The following is a 16135-nucleotide window of genomic DNA, read 5'->3' on the forward strand; positions in this document are numbered from 1 at the left end:
GCTGTTTGAAAGCCGTGGAGGAGATGTGGAAGATGACTGTGCACCCTCCTCTCCCGGATGGATTTATGATTCGCCTAAGTTGCATCAACAAAAATCAATATTTTTTGCCCCCGCACAAGCAACAGGCTAATTGAACTTCACAATGTGAGCTAACTAGGCTGATCCCCGGCCCCAAACAGATGCTGTCTGTGGTTTGATAGATTCGGGTGAGTGTGGGTGAAAGCCAGAATCTGTCTGGAGCTCAGAAGCCTGCCAGATGCTTCTATATCAACACCTCTTTTATCACCTGAAGAGAGTCCTCCTGCCAACTATGACAGTAATTCCATCTGAGAGGGCCACACTGACAGAGGTATCATCCCATCACGGATGAGTGGGATTGACTGAGCGCACGTTTACATTTTGTAACGTGCTCGCTGAGAACTCTCCCGGGGTAAGCGAGCACTGTCGGCCGATGTTTGGACTTCCTGAATTTATGCATTCAATAAAAAGAAGAGCAGCGCATTCCTCCAGAGTTCTGTGCCAACCTGCATAACTGTATTTGCACATGGAAGCTTCATTTCATGTGGAGGACAGCAGCAATAAATGGGCTGCCGTGATGGCAGGTTGATCCTCCCACGTCACACTCAGGAACACAATGATTTAAAATCAAAACTGCAGATGTGTGCTCCTAGAAGCAAAGGAAACAGCCAACAAACAAACGCCCTGGTGACTTTCCAGCATATAAACAGTTTATTTTTCTCGTCAACCGATCCTATAGCCACACTCAGAAGGTATAAGGTGCAAGGAACATGTAGCAGTGTGCTTTTAATAGCCTCAGGTGTTTGGGTTAGTTGTAAGGATGTGTCGAGTTGCAGGGATAAATGCCCATGCACACGGTCGATGGATTTGGCAGCAATTAATCTCACGCTAATAAAAATTCGATCCACACATTTATTTATTCCTCATTGTTTGTCCTCGTCTTCACCGGGGAAAGCAGCAGTGTTTGCAAGTGTCTTCAAGGCATTTCTCTTGACGTGTGCGTGTCATAACTTCCCCACACCAGGGGATTCCTGTCTGTTCTTGTGTGTTGGAAAATCTTTATTTTTAAAGGAGTTGACGATCTGGAGCAGGAAATGCTCGACTCGGCCCTGGAAACAGACCAAGTGGTGTTCTGAGTGAGATTGAGTCCATCGACGATGTAAGAAAACCAAACAGAGAAAAGACGTTTTAAAAAACCAATTGTGCCAAATTTTGTCTCTGGTTTTGAAAACTAAAAACAACTGAACTTTTTGAACTCTGCTGTTGCTCGGCTGAATCTATCATTATTCATTATGTTGGAGGAATTTCAACAATAACAGCTGGAAGGTTAATTTAATCCAGATCAGTTGAGTTTTAGTAGAAGGCTAATTCACACAAATCCGACCATGTTCACATTCACTTATACTATTTTTGGACTGTGTGTTTTTTTTACCGACAGTATTTTTGGGAACACACCTAAAACAAATCTGTCTCTCCCTTTTTTCCTCTTTCTTCTGAGCGCAACATGCCACAGCAGAGTCCACATCTGTATGACGATTGCACCTTGAAGAGGAAAAATGTCTTTTAAAATAACAAACACTTGAAGCCGGCTCATTACTGGGGTGACACCGTTTCTTTCCAAAGGCAAGCCTCGACTCTTCATCATCATTCTCCTCTGCCCGTTGCTCACTCGCAGAATATTTATTACCCTCACTGAAATCCACTTAACAGTGGACTGTATGCATTCCATTGTTGGTTGGCTGTGAGCGGTTCGAGAGGAATGCCTTGTGCCAGCTGAGGAGATGTCAGGTATGAAGCCAAGCCTCCACAGCTTTGGATCACGGATAGATGATGCCGATTAATTTGTGTTGTCCGTCCTCCCAAAAAGTGTAGCCAAAGAGTCTCAATTGCCCCCTGGTGGCCGGCTGCAGTACAGGTCGTAAATCCTGCATCCTCCATGTTGGTGCATGGGACATGGACAAAAGACAAAACTCAATAACTGTTTTTAATTTGAGGTATCATGCTTATGTTTATCCAAGTGAAGGTTTGCTTTTTATTAGTTATTAGATGTCATAAAAACAGGGTGAAATGTTGTAATTGACAGCTGAGATCAACTTACAATGGGGAAGATGGCAGCGTCCGTGTCCAGGATGTTTTGGCTTCATTTCTGGATAGTGGGAGGAAGTGGAGAAACATCTTTTATATACAAAAATGGACGACATTACTGCTCAGCAAATGGGAAGCCAAAGTGTCTCAATCGCCTCCTGGTGGCTGACTGCGGTTTTAGTTATAAGCTCTGCCTTCTCCATGTTATTGGATTGGACATACACCAAACTAAAAGTGATGAATGAATGTCCAAGTGCTTTTTTGTCTAGTAAGTTTTTTTTGTAGTTTCAGTTTTTTTGTTGATAGGGTTAGGGTTAGGGTTACCGTGGCTCTACACCAAGATAACTGTGGCTGCAACATTTTAGACGCAAGCCGGTGGCATCTATGTCCATGATACTTAAGTAACATTTTTGTGCGACTGAAGGAAGTAGAAGTACGACATCCACAGTTGTTAGAAGGCACCAATCTGTTTTCCAAAGTTCATCGTCCGTGTAATAGTTGTTGAGACTTTTCAACAACGTTAATCTTACGTTGAAGCTGGAGGAAAAGTCTTGATCCTCTGGTAACCATGAAAGTTTCAGATTTCTTGGCCTTCTTGAAAAAATTCTGTCAAGATATTTGGTCCAAAGCGCATCTACAGTATATAACTGAACAATCCATATTTGGTCAATACAGCAGTTTTTTTTCTCAACTTGCATTGTTGGTATAACCAGTCTGGGTGTGGACAGGGGGAACGCTACTTGCCTCAGGACCCCCGGGCTTCTAATCTGCCATCAAGTACAGGAGAGAGAAACGCAGCTGTCCTGACACTTTCTGTTCGCCTGTGTGCTCCGGGTTTAACGTTTAACTGCCTTTGAAGTTTTGATTAGGGTTTGGAGGATAAATAGCAACAAATCCAGTTGTTTCAGACCACAGAGATCTGCATTCTCATCATGCATCTTTGATATCATTTGAGTCATCAGCTCCTGTGGGAACAAGTCTGAAGATAACCCATTCAGGAAGCCCATATTAGAGTCAATGAGGCAGAGTAGAACAAAAACACAGAAAACACAGCCCTGCAGGTAAAAATACTCGTGTAAAGAGGAAGCTCGAAACTGGTTGAATAGACTGTCGTGCAAACGGGGAAAAGGCAGCGTCGACGAATTACACACATAATTGTATGCCATTGCACACAGAGCACAACTCAGCCAGAAGATTAGGCCCAAACTTTGGAAGATGAGAGATATTGATACTGTATTTCATCACCCAGACAGAACAGAGCTCCTTGTATCAGAGGTGACATACCTGACCGAGGTGTTGAGGGGGGTGGAAGATCCATTACCTCACACACAACAAGGTCACTTGATTTGAAAGGCGAGGACTAACACAGGATAACAAACAAAATGTCTGCGGAGCTGAAACTTCAAAGCTTGACTGAGATTGACGTACAGCAGATAGTCACAGTTGTATATCCAGGTTAAGACTCTCAGGAACCTTTTGGGGCCACCCAGAACTGTGTGTTTCCCCAAACAAATGTCATCAAGCTAGATAAGCACCAAGCCAAAATAAATACGACTGCGTCACCATGTTTTTCTTTTCTTGTTTCTTTTTTGATACAGAGCACCTCACGAAAACTCACTCAAAAGTCACAAAGCCTCTGTTGGTTTTTGTTTCAGCCCTTACCTTTCCATCCATCCATCGGGTTGTGGGAGGGGGGTGGAGCATATGTCAGCTGACATTGGGCGAGAGGAAGGGTACACACAGGCCAGGTCATCTGCATATCACAGGCCCAGTTAACACATAGACACAAACAATCATTGACTCATACATTCACAAACGATTTAGACTCATAGGGGAAAACCGGAGACATGAGAGGAACCCACGCACACACAATGAGACACTAACTCCACACAGGTAGACTGCTGCCAGGAAGGGATTCAAACTGGGCACCTTGTTACTGTGAAGTGACAGTGCTAAACACTGTACCACTGTGCCACATATTTACCTGTATCAACACTTTGTGTCAGGAACTGCACCACAGTTCTTTTGTCTCAAATAAAAACACTGATTCATTCATACCCATCAATGTCACGTATAGGAAAGGTGCTTACCTGAGTTTACCTTAGCTTAGCATAGCTTAGCACAAAGACTGGAAACAGTCTGGAACAGCTAGCCAGGGAAAGGTAAAGGTCTATCTGCACAGCTATAAACATGCACACACACACACACACACACACACACACACACACACACACGCAGTCACACAAATTACCTTACTTCTATCTTCTATCTAACCCTAACCCTAACCCCACCCCACCCCCTAACACTAACTCCTTACTGAGGACACTCATCGGCATAATGCATTTGCCAGCCCCTTACCCGAACCTTACCAATCACAACTAAATGCCTAACCCTAACCTAAACCTAACTCTAACCCTAAAACCAAGTCTTATTCATCAAACAAGCCTTTGAAAAAGTGAGGACAATGTCCTCATGTTCTCACTTTTCAAATATGTACCTCACTCCGTAAGGTCTATGCTCAAAATGATCCTCACTAATATATAAGTACAAGTAGACACACACACACACACACACACACACACTCTGCCTGCAGGTGGCAGAAGTCTGACAACTGTAGATGCTGTTACCTGGAGATGTTGGACACTGGCTCAGGTGTAAACGTTCCTTATCTCAGGTGAGCCAGGTTTGAGTGGAGCTGCAGGCCCAGAGCTGCAGGTCTGAAACTGCTCGCAGGGCAGCTCAGCAACTGGATGATACCGGTTTCCCATGCAGCTGTTTCACGTGTTTTGCATCAGTGAGACTATGTCCTATTTTCAGTTTGAGCCAAAACAACACTAAAGCAGTTTTTAACACTAACCTGCTTAAACCATCCTTAAAGTACGTGAACTGCAGCTTATTTCAGGTTTTATAAAAAACAACGTGATCGATGCTGAATAAGAAAGTCAAACGTTCCTGTGTGTTTCTGCTCGTCTAAGCCATCTGTTCTCTGGTCACTCACGATGTTCAGCATGTGAATATCGGTGCAATCAGGTGTTGTCAGGGTTCTGAGTATAGATATGCATCTGCAGGCTCAGGCCACAGTGCAGGGCTTCATTTCCACTGAATTGTTGGCTCAGAGCTGCCCTCTGTGTGCATACCTCTGCTTGTGCATGAGTCTCTGCACGTGTGTGTGTGTGTGGGGGGGTTCTTTGTGTTTGTGCGTGTTTTGCTTGCACCTTGCCTGCATTAAAACAGTTGCTGAATTTGAGAAGTTCAAGCAGAGAAACGATAGAAACGTCATAGTTCTCAACATTTCTACATTTTCCCTTGAGCAGCAGAAACTGTGTGAACTCAGCGTTGAAGGTAACTTTCCAGAAAGGTTTTTTTTTTTATAGTCAGGATTCTGATGGAGGAATGCCTCCTGTTCATCTCCGATTCAACTAAGTGCATAAAAAAGACGAGACCTCTCTTTTAAATCAGGCAGAAAGGAATGCACATGTACCCTCAGCTCGCCTTGGGCCCTTAGCTTGCACCAAACATGTTTTTGGAGAGCAGGGAAGGAGACGAATAGCACCTACTAGGGGCTCCCACATGCACGCAACTGTATCTCCATGGCCCACCTCCAAGTTCTTTGAGATTTTCATGATATCATCAACAAATGATCAACAACTTGCAAATAGCCTCGCTGGAAATGTGATAATCATAGGGTAATTTTAATTGACTGTGTAATTGCTGTAATGTTATTGTCATGCATTACCCCGTCATTAGTTATTCTCTTCGAAGATTCAATACTAATCTCACCAAGCGCTGATTCTCTTTTTCCCTGAGCTGACTTTATGATCCTATAATGAATCTGTCCTTTAATTTTAAAGTCAAAAGAAGAACTCCCTCTCCCAAGTGTTGTGTGTGGGAACACATGCAACGCAAGTGGAGGCACGAGAGTGACTCTGTGTTTCTGACATGTCAGCTCACCGCTTGTGCTTCGGCTGCGTTTGTCCGCACCCAAATCCTGACCTACCAAGACGATGCCCGCAAATGACACTTAACGCCGCCTTTTCTGGTGAACTCAGCCCGAACCGAAGCCTCCGCAGCTCGACAGACCCTCCTGCGAGAGCTGTAAGTGAGATAGAGGAGGCACTGTCACAGCTTTTAATGAGCCTTCACTCCTTAAGCTTTGCAGAGAGAAGAAAACAGACCTAATGAAAGACTATAATGAAATAAAGACTCAGGATTTCCAATTGAGAATTCCCTCTCTCATTAAAGACTCTCACACAAGATCCATTTTCCAAGCAACCTGATTCATCAAGGGGCATTCCACATTATCACTCAATTAAAAAGACTATTCATGTGAGTAGCGGTAATATTGAAAATAACAGGGATACAACTTTATACATCACGTCTTTTCTTGTGTTCTTAGCGCCAGATCGATGCTGCTGCCTCTTAACGAGCCCAGATTAAAGCCCAGATGACAAAGGTTGAAAAGCCTCTGCAGATTAGACCTAACCTCGATAGTGGCACCGTGGGGACAGCTAACGTAGAATTAAATGCAATTATGAAAAAATGCTTCCAACCCCGAGAGGTGTCTGCGAGCGAGGGAAACCAGAGAGGCTGTATTCATTTCACACAGCCCGGGGGCGCTGAGAGGATATGGCAGTCCTTTTCATATTGGCAGCTGTGTGATCAGACTAACAGCGCTCTTACAGCCGCACCGTGGCTGCAGGTCTGATCTAAACACCTCGCCAGATTCAAAGGCGACGCCGCGTCTCCAGTGCACTCGGGGCTCTTTCCACAAACACGGCTGAATTAGTGCTTCCATCAACCTCCCTCAGCACCGGCCTCCATTTTTCTGTCGGAAGACAAAAGATATGAAATTATGTTTTTCTGCTGTATCTTCCAGTAAAGGTGTGACATTTTACCGTGAGGACATCTGGTCGCTTTTAGATCGATAGTCTCCTCTATGCATTGTGGGAAATAACGTGACCACAGACACTGACAGTGAAAGGAGGTGCTTGCACGGCTGTAGCTTGAATCGCTCTGTGTCTTGTTGTGTTGATCACGGTTATCAGATGCATAGTAGATGACTGATAAGTGAGGTGTGGTGTTGTGTAAGTGTGTGTGTGTGTGTGTGTGTTTGTGTGTGTGTGTGTGTGTGTGTGTGTGTACGATCTGAATGACTGCACAACAAAGAGTCTGAATGGATTTAGTCAAAGCTCAAACGCTGATGCAGCTGCATTCCGGGAGGTTTATGATGTGAAACACCAAAGGAAAGGAAACAATGATCACATTCATGAGATGTCATTTTCTTCTAGTTTTATCTCAGGAATTTTTTCTGCGGTTTTTTTTCTTCTTCTTCATAACGTAATGTGTCCACCTTTATCCAGAGTAGAGCTTTGTTAGAAAGGCTTGGTTTGAAAACTTGACCTCATTCTCACTAATAAGGTGCAGGCAGGTTACCTGTGTGTGTATACTGTAGATATATAAATGTACTTGGTTGATTTCTCCCTCTGTTTTGCTTATTGTCACTTCACTTAAATTTTTAACCTCCCGTACGTACAGATTTGGATATAAATATTTGTTACCGTACAGTATATTCAAGGTCAACCCCAAAAAATATATATTTTGATCCGCAAAAATAAAATAACATTATCCAGATCTGCACCGAATCTTACCTGATCATAGACATTATTACTCTGCGCATGCCTGATTTTTTTCATAACGATCTCTGTATTAAATCTTGAGAAATTTACCAAGATCCGCACCAAAATCTGATCCATTCCACATGCTTCCACCAGGTTTCATCGAAATCTGTTTTGTGGTTTTTGCGTAATCTTTAAATCAAATAAACAAACAAAACGGCAAACAAATGGACAGGCGTGACAACGTAACTCCTTCACTGAGGTAATGTTCTCTCTGTCCTCACCTCGAGTTTTAAGACGTGTCGGTACGAGCTGATTTGGTGACATCAGAGGTTTGGAGGCCTATCGTGGTCAAGCGTGCAACTCACGCAAGTGTGATGTGGAAACGTCCTGTGTGAGTAAACTAAAAACGGACGCTCCAGTGAAGATGGAGACATGTAGCGTGCGGCAGTTAGATTTTTTAAATGGATTATGTTTCGTGGTCAGATTCCGTGTTCACCATCACCCTCCATCTGCAGCTCCTGTGCCAAGCTCTCAGCGGCCGTCACCCTGTAACAAGAGCTCTCATGTAAGCTCAGGTGAATGTAATTGTCATAAAGTGAGTCATCATTACACATGTTGGGTGCATCCACTCATCTCCTGGCTCCACTAGGGCTCTCAGATAAAGCACAGTCCATATTTGACCTAAACTCTCTCAACTCCTCTTCACCTCCCTCAGTCTCTCCGAGTCGCAGCCATCTCCTCCTCCACTTACACATTAGGAGCTCGAAACAAGGTCACATCATTACCCTAAAAAGATAGGTTGACATCAACACCAATAAGACCAAGAAAGTCCTCATTTGGAAATGTCTTGTCCCTGTGTCTGACGCAGCTGTGTGACATCAGGGCCAGATGTGTCAGGTGCACAGCGAGGTGGTGAGGAGAGACACCTGTGCTTAGAGAGCAGGTTAAAGATGGTGACTCATTGGTTTTACACACAGATGGTGAGTGGGTGGAGAATTAATTCCATCTTTCCACATGCCCAGTAAATTATAGTTTTTATTCCTATTATTTTAAATTCATTGTTGTTGTTGTTGTTGAGTCCAGCTGAGGGGAAAAAGCACACGAATAAATGTAACCAGGCAATATAACAACGCTATAAACATTTTTAATGTAAAAATTGTGTCTCACCTGTTTTGTTGGATCACCTTAAATTGTGCGGTTGTACCAGGGAATGTATTTTCTCACCTGTCTAAATATCTTGCCAGGCAGATTTCAGGGTTTTGAGAAATCAGTCAGTCAGATCGCTGCTGCCTCAAGAGAATAATAAAAGTAAATGACATCAGCAGATGGAAATTAGCTGACAGCTAAATCTGGCATAAATCATCTCCTGTCATTTTGAGATGAATGTTTTTGTGCATTGTCCTTGTTTAATAAAGAATAATAAAGGAAAAAAAATGGAAGGACTTTGTACTGAGTTCCATTCATCGTGGTGAGCCTAACCGAGAACTTCCCTGACCATAACATCACCAATTCATGCCAGGCAGCTCAGAAATGACGTTTTGCCTCATGAGGACCAGACTTCGTTGCCCACGTGGTCAACAGGTCAGTGTTTTTGCTGGAAAAGGTCGTGAAGAAGAAACAAAAACAGTACACGCACACACACACGCACACACACACACACACAGAGAACATTTGATGTTGACTGTCCACTCTGCGTCAGTGAGGGAAACTGATCTGACAGGACTCCAAACTTTTTCCTCTTTCATGCGTTCGCAGTGACATTGTTTCAACATGATGAGAATTTCCACCGGTGCTCTGTCTTCTTTTTTTTTTCTTCTGTCAGTCAGAAAAACGACTTTATGTCAGGTGAAGTCTTTTTTTTCTTCCCCCCCTCAGTTGTTTGTGACAAGATATTGTGAAGAGTTTGGGGAAATTTCCCACTGCAACGAGACCATTATGTGGGCGTGTTACTTGCGAGTCATAAGCGTGTGCATCATTGACAAGTAAGACAATTAGAAAGAAATAACAACAAATCAAGCCGTCGTTAAAAAGAAGTATTTCTCCGAGCGAATAAAGTGCAGTGAATGATTTATGCTGATTGCTGCTTGTGTTTGTGAATAAGAATATTGAGCCGTGAGTCAGGGTGAAGATGCTTTGAGCCACGTACAGCAGGAAACAACACAGTCGTCAATCTTTCCAGGCCCGTGTTCAGGCGGCGGGCAACCGAGGCAGAATGTTGTCTTTACAGATATCGGGAACAGCGTCACATCTAATCAAGAACAGTCGAGATTGAATCCTGTATTATCTTTGCTTTCTACAAATGAAAGACCTGTCATAAAAAAAGACTTTGCTGCGGGGGTAAACACAAACAAATGTACATATCCCACGGAAGATTTAAAGAAGGGTTCTTTTGGAAGGGGAACAGAGGGTTTTCTACCCTGGTGCCGGAGGGGGCAGAGATAAAGAGAGTAATAGTTAGACTGCGGTCACATTGGTATGCAGACAGCCATGAAAGCAGCGCAGTACCTGTTGCATCTTGCAAATTCATTTGCTGAATATTGTGAAATTTCTCCACTTAAATTGGGGAGGCCCTTTTTTTCAGCACAACTCAAGGGTTCGGATGATACGGTTAGATAAACAGAAGTGATTTGGATTCGAGATGATCTACGGAGATACACTGGTCTATTGACGCATCCTCACCCTGGTTATCAGCGTCATCATCTGCAGAGAGGTATTTAATTATAACTTTTAGGTAAATGTAGTCTGAGCCGTAAAATGGCAACAATGATAAATATCAGTTTGAATAGAAAAGCAAACATTGCATAAGCTTTACAGTGTTTGTTTTCTTCATTTTTTTATTTTTTAGGATTGTGATCAGTCAAAGAAACTCAAGCCTGGTCTCATATCAGGTTGTTAAAGAGTCTACAGCCAGATTGTGATCATGGTGAGAGGTGCTGACATCTAGAGGGTAAGGTTTACCATGTTAGCACTAAATACAAAGTATAAAATAGCATTTAAGAAACCAAAATGTTGATAATGCTTGTTGAAACGCTGGGGGCATCCTCAGTGTGACATGAATGTCTATATGGATAAAATCCATCCAATAGTTGTTGAGACATTTCATCCATCCATCAATCAATCCATCAATCCGCCCATCCATCCATCCATTCATCCATCCAACCACTTGGGTCTCAGAGGTAACCGACCAAGTAGGGTATTGGTACAGACCTCCATTTTCCTTAGCCGAGTTCTGGGTCTACCCTGGGGTTGGAACTAAACCGGTAAATTCAAAGTTTTGTCCTGTGGCTCAGGTTCTTCATCACAACAATGGTCCAATGCAACACCTGCATTACTGTCTGCCCCTCCAGCCCATTTCCCACTCTGCTGCAAACCGCCCCAGTGCACAATGGAGGTCACGGACTGATGAAACCAAACAGAACCACAACATCCGCTAAAAAGCAAGACATGCACTTTTTTGGGTTGCCAAGTTAATGTTCATTTCATCAGTTTAAACATCTCTGAAAACAACATCTCAAAAACCTGGACTAACAAAACAAAAACCATCTGCGTGGCTACAGGCCGCAAGCGAGAAAATATGTCTCTGTAATTAGGATGAACTGACCCTTTAACGATACAGTTCACACAGTCCGACAAGTGCAATCCTAATTCTGAGGGAGTCAATACAGTAGATCCAGAAAGCAGAAAACATGGTTAGTGGTGTCAAAAGTCACGCATGCCAAAGATGTCTGGCATTACATTCTGTCAAAAATGGCAGTTAACAAGGCAACGCATCATCTGCCGTTCCTCTCCCGTTGGCCTGAGAACCTGTTGCCAAGGTGTCGACCTGTGATTAAGACTCCAGTAAATCTTCCCACCCAGGGAGCCTCGGAGAGGAGTTACGCCTCAGGTCAATCCACTCCTGCAGGGATGAGCCTCGCTTTCCTCTCCCTGTGGCCCGAGGGTGAAATCTCATACCCTAACCTGGATCTCTATCCTGGCCTCTTCTCACAGGTCACACTGGTTTGAGTTTTTTATGCACACTTTGATCAAGTGCTTTTTAAAAAACGGTGGAATATCAGGGATATGGTGCAATGTGCGCTCGAGTGCGATAAGATGACACCGAGGTTGAGCTATCACGCTCCTCAAAGTGACAGGCAACCTCACATACCTTCCTTCATTCACCTCTCAGGCAAATTCCTCTCTCTCCCTCTCTTCCTTTCTTTCTTTCTTTCTCTCTCTCATCTGTCGTTCTTTCTAAGTTTCTCAGCTCACCTCTGTTTTCTCCTTTTCCATGTGTGTGAAGACAAAGATAAATATTCTTGTCTTCTTCTTCTCTTTCTTCTCTAGTGTTTTGGTTATATTTTAATAGTGTCGAGGCAACATATCAGCACTATTAAAGTGCTGATATGTTGCCTGTGCTCACCCCTGTGTCTTATCGCACTCGTTCCAAATTAGCGTGACACGCCCGTCGAGATCACATTAGCTGCAGGGTTGTTTTTACCTTTTATCAAACGCTCCTGTTGGTTTTCCACGAACTGAGCTCTCATAGGAAACTCTATTGTCTCCCATATGTACTAAGAAATTCACTGTCACAGGATAAACCCCTTGAGATGTTTCAACAGGCTTCAGAACACTTAGAAAGAGAACAAAGTAAACGAGAAAGAACGAAATACAAAACTACAACATTAGAACATCATTACTATGACTTAAGTTTTATTACTTTTCATATTTCTGCAACGTAAAAACACATAAAGAAACAGATGTACCAACTCCGCACACACGACAAAACAAAACCCACAACCTTTTTTGTCTGGATATCAGCCTGAAAATTTGTCCAGTAGAACCAGTCCAACGTCCACTGTTCCACTAAGTAGGACTTGCAGAATAAACCTTAAAACGGCACAATCAACACATCCGTCCCTCCGCATTCATAACTGCCACCAGCAGGTTTAGTGAATGAAAACAAAGGCAATATGTTCAAAGATGTAGAAACAAATCGTTTTTGAATAAGTCAAATGACGACAGAGGACAGATATTGGAAGTTAACTTATTCCAAATAAGGATATTCCTCAGCCATAAGGGGGGGGGTGGGGGGGTCTGATCAGAGCTTCTTCATTTGGTTTTTAAGAAACAAAGAAATGTTTCCGAATAATGTGGAAAGTTACGGTTAATGCATTTAAAACCAATGAAATTGATGTCTAATGTCTTGAGGGAGCCACGTGATTCACCTGATTGAGTCAACAATTAATGATGTTAAAAGAAAGAGCAACCAAGTATAAATCTGCAGAATTTGTTCGGAATACTTTAGAATACTTTGTTGTATATGGAGGAGATGAAGAGTAGTTTAAGAAGTAAAATGGGCCTTGTCTCCTAATGTCAGTACAACTATAGATCAAACACAATAGATATGTTGACACAGCTTCAATTAAAACACTTCCTGATCCCTCCACAACTGACCAATCACACCGGAGTGCTCTGAGACCCCCGTCCGGCCCGAGCCAATGGTCAGTGGGAGTTCGGAGGTTGACTTTGTGCACTTTGCTCCTGCAGCTACTGTATGAAGAGGGCGAGCTCCAGCCTTTATCTAATGATGCATACTTCCCCCTGTTTATGGCAGCCGGGGAGAGAGGGAGCGCTAGCCTGTGCTTGTCTGCTGCTGAGAATGCCCATTAACGCTCCTGTTCCCCCTCGGGTGATGACCACCTGAGCTATCAAAGACAAGTGTGTCTGCAACACCACCCTCCTCCTCCTCCTCCTCCTCCTCCTCCTCCTCCCTCCACGTCCTCCCCCTCTCATCACACTCCATCCCTAACCTGCCTTCGCTCCCTCCGACCTCCACATGCTGTACAGTCAATGTTGGATAGTGATTCGATTATATATAACAGCATCATCATCATCATCATCATCATCATCATCATCATCATCATCATCATGGTAATATCGACTTTGTTTAATCACATATAGATTCACACTTAGACAAAGCTACTTGATACAGTCCAGTAAAGCTGAAGTTCCCTGTTTCTATTTTAAAGTGTATTTCAAAGTGTGTCGTATTTTTACAGATTGTAAATCCCCTTGAGGTAAATTTGTGATTTATGTTATTGGGATATGTACATAAAACTGTGTAACTATAATTTTGGGTCATTTGATGTGTTATCAAAGAGTTTAGACTTATTCTAAATTGATGCAGTTTGACTCATGCAATAAAACCATCGATAAAACAATCACAAATGCAAATAAATATATATAAAAGAGCTTGTTTGCAAACTTTGGGTGAAATATATTTATGGTAATATTAAAAATGACATTAACAAAAGGTGAAAACAACTTATAGACTTAGGTTATATATTTTTATTACATTGCTTGTGGGTGTAAATTAACTTTTTTGACTTTATTGACCTTGTGATGTTTGTTCTGCTCAGTCTCGTGTTTCCAGGTACAAAGGATCTCCAACGTGCCTTGCTCAAGGCCATGTCATCATTTACTACAAAATGAAGGGAGACCATTCCCCCTTCGTTTTCCTAGCCCAGATTTTCCCAGAACGTCTCTCACTTGCCCTCCAGGCCGAGGATGAATGATTTTTAACAGCATCAGCAATAATGACAATAATCAGCTTGTTTACAAAGTGATTTACGTGGGAAGATCAAGCACCATAATTAAATAAACGCTGGCCATTTAAGTACAGAGTTTAAAACTGAATTAAAAAAGATATAAGATGTAATATAAACAGAGTGCCTCAAACATATTAGAATTTAAAAAGGAACACGTACAGGTAACGTACAAGTAAAGATTTATTCTTATTGAGCTTTATGTAATTCACCCTATTTCAGTGGATGAATATGTCATTTGTCAGCACTTTATCTGTCTCTTCTCTTACTGTCCAGTCTGATGATTCTCTTACAGTCCCTCTTCCTCCGTCCAGGTCGAAACTTCCTGTCAATGTCCCCATAACCCATAATAGATGTGTGTATCTTCCCCTGTCCCTGATGCGTGATTCACTGCCCCTGAAACACAGCACCACCCAATCTAGAAGAGCAGATAAAGCTAATTAGGGGGAAGAGACATCAATCACAGCTCCGGGGCCTCGTTCTGCATCGTACATACCGAGAGTGGCATCTCAGTCCCTGGGTGTGTTTGAGAGACTGAGTCACTCATACACACATAGCTATTATTATGTCAGATGGAAAGTCTCAGAGGAAAGAGAAATCTGTACTGATTGTTTCTGGGACTAACCAGCTGGTATGATTTTCACCAAGTCAGAAGCTGTTGAAGTCAGTGTCGTCCGTTGAAACGACCTTTGACAGAATAACTCACACGAGGGAGCAGAAAACTGGCGAGCAGGATGCGCAACGTGCATTAATACAGCTGTCACAGACACACTCACGCCCTTTCCGATGATTAGAGCAGGTCCAGGCCGCCAAGATAACATATGTGCATGTGCGTCGCTTCAGGCAATGATGAGCCACTTCTGGCCCACACAAAATGGAGGTCAGCCTAAAGTTGCCCTCTTGTAAGATAGCAAATGTGGCCCAAATATCACAAAACAAATGTGGGCCTTTTTTTTGGCAAACATGCAGCTTTAGACAAAGTGTAATCCGGATGTGAACCATGTGGTAAATGGTGAATTTGGCCCAACTAGCACAAAACTAATTCAGACCACCTCTGGAACCTTTGGTTGATATTCAGTATTGCTCTGGCTTCGGGCCAGGATCTGGCAAACAGGAGCAGATCACCCCAGTGACATCATTCCAAAATCAAAACAACTTTGCTGTGTGGGGGAGGATCACTGAACCCTGAGCAGGTCAATTTAGAGCTCCAGGTAAAACTGGTTGGAAAGGAAATCATCTAAACTCATTTGATAATCAAGTTTTTATACTTTGAAAAGTCTTCACAACCAATGAGAAGTCACTGTAGCCCCCTTTAAGTGTTTGGAGGGTGTTGTGTTGTTTATGGCACTACTGTTGCCAACATTTTAAGGTGCAGGGCTGCATTCATCCTCTAGGTGGGAGTGTAACTCTTCCTATGTTACAAACCGCAGCAAATGGGAGTTCAACTTTGCAGTTTACACACAACCATTAGAAGATTATTATAATTTTACTGCAGATATCTCTGCATCATAATCGCTTTTATTATCCGTAATAAAATGTGCATGCGTCAAACCGGGGCTAATTTCATGAGCAAGGTGCGAAGAGGTATGTAAAGTTCTGGATATTTACTGTCTGACGTGTCCCGACAAGAGTGGATTATTGGATTACATACTTTAATAACTTCGCTTATTAATGTTCACTTCCCCATCTACTGTGTATTAACGAGAACTGGCGCACAACAAGTTTGACAGGGGAAACTTGCAGGTAAATGATTATAAAACAAAAGCACACACACCCACACACACACACATTAGCCAATACTTACAAAACCACAGTGGTGTTTTTTTT

Source organism: Hippoglossus hippoglossus, chromosome 7 (genome assembly GCF_009819705.1).
Source record: "Hippoglossus hippoglossus isolate fHipHip1 chromosome 7, fHipHip1.pri, whole genome shotgun sequence".
NCBI classification, from domain to species: Eukaryota; Metazoa; Chordata; class Actinopteri; order Pleuronectiformes; family Pleuronectidae; genus Hippoglossus; species Hippoglossus hippoglossus.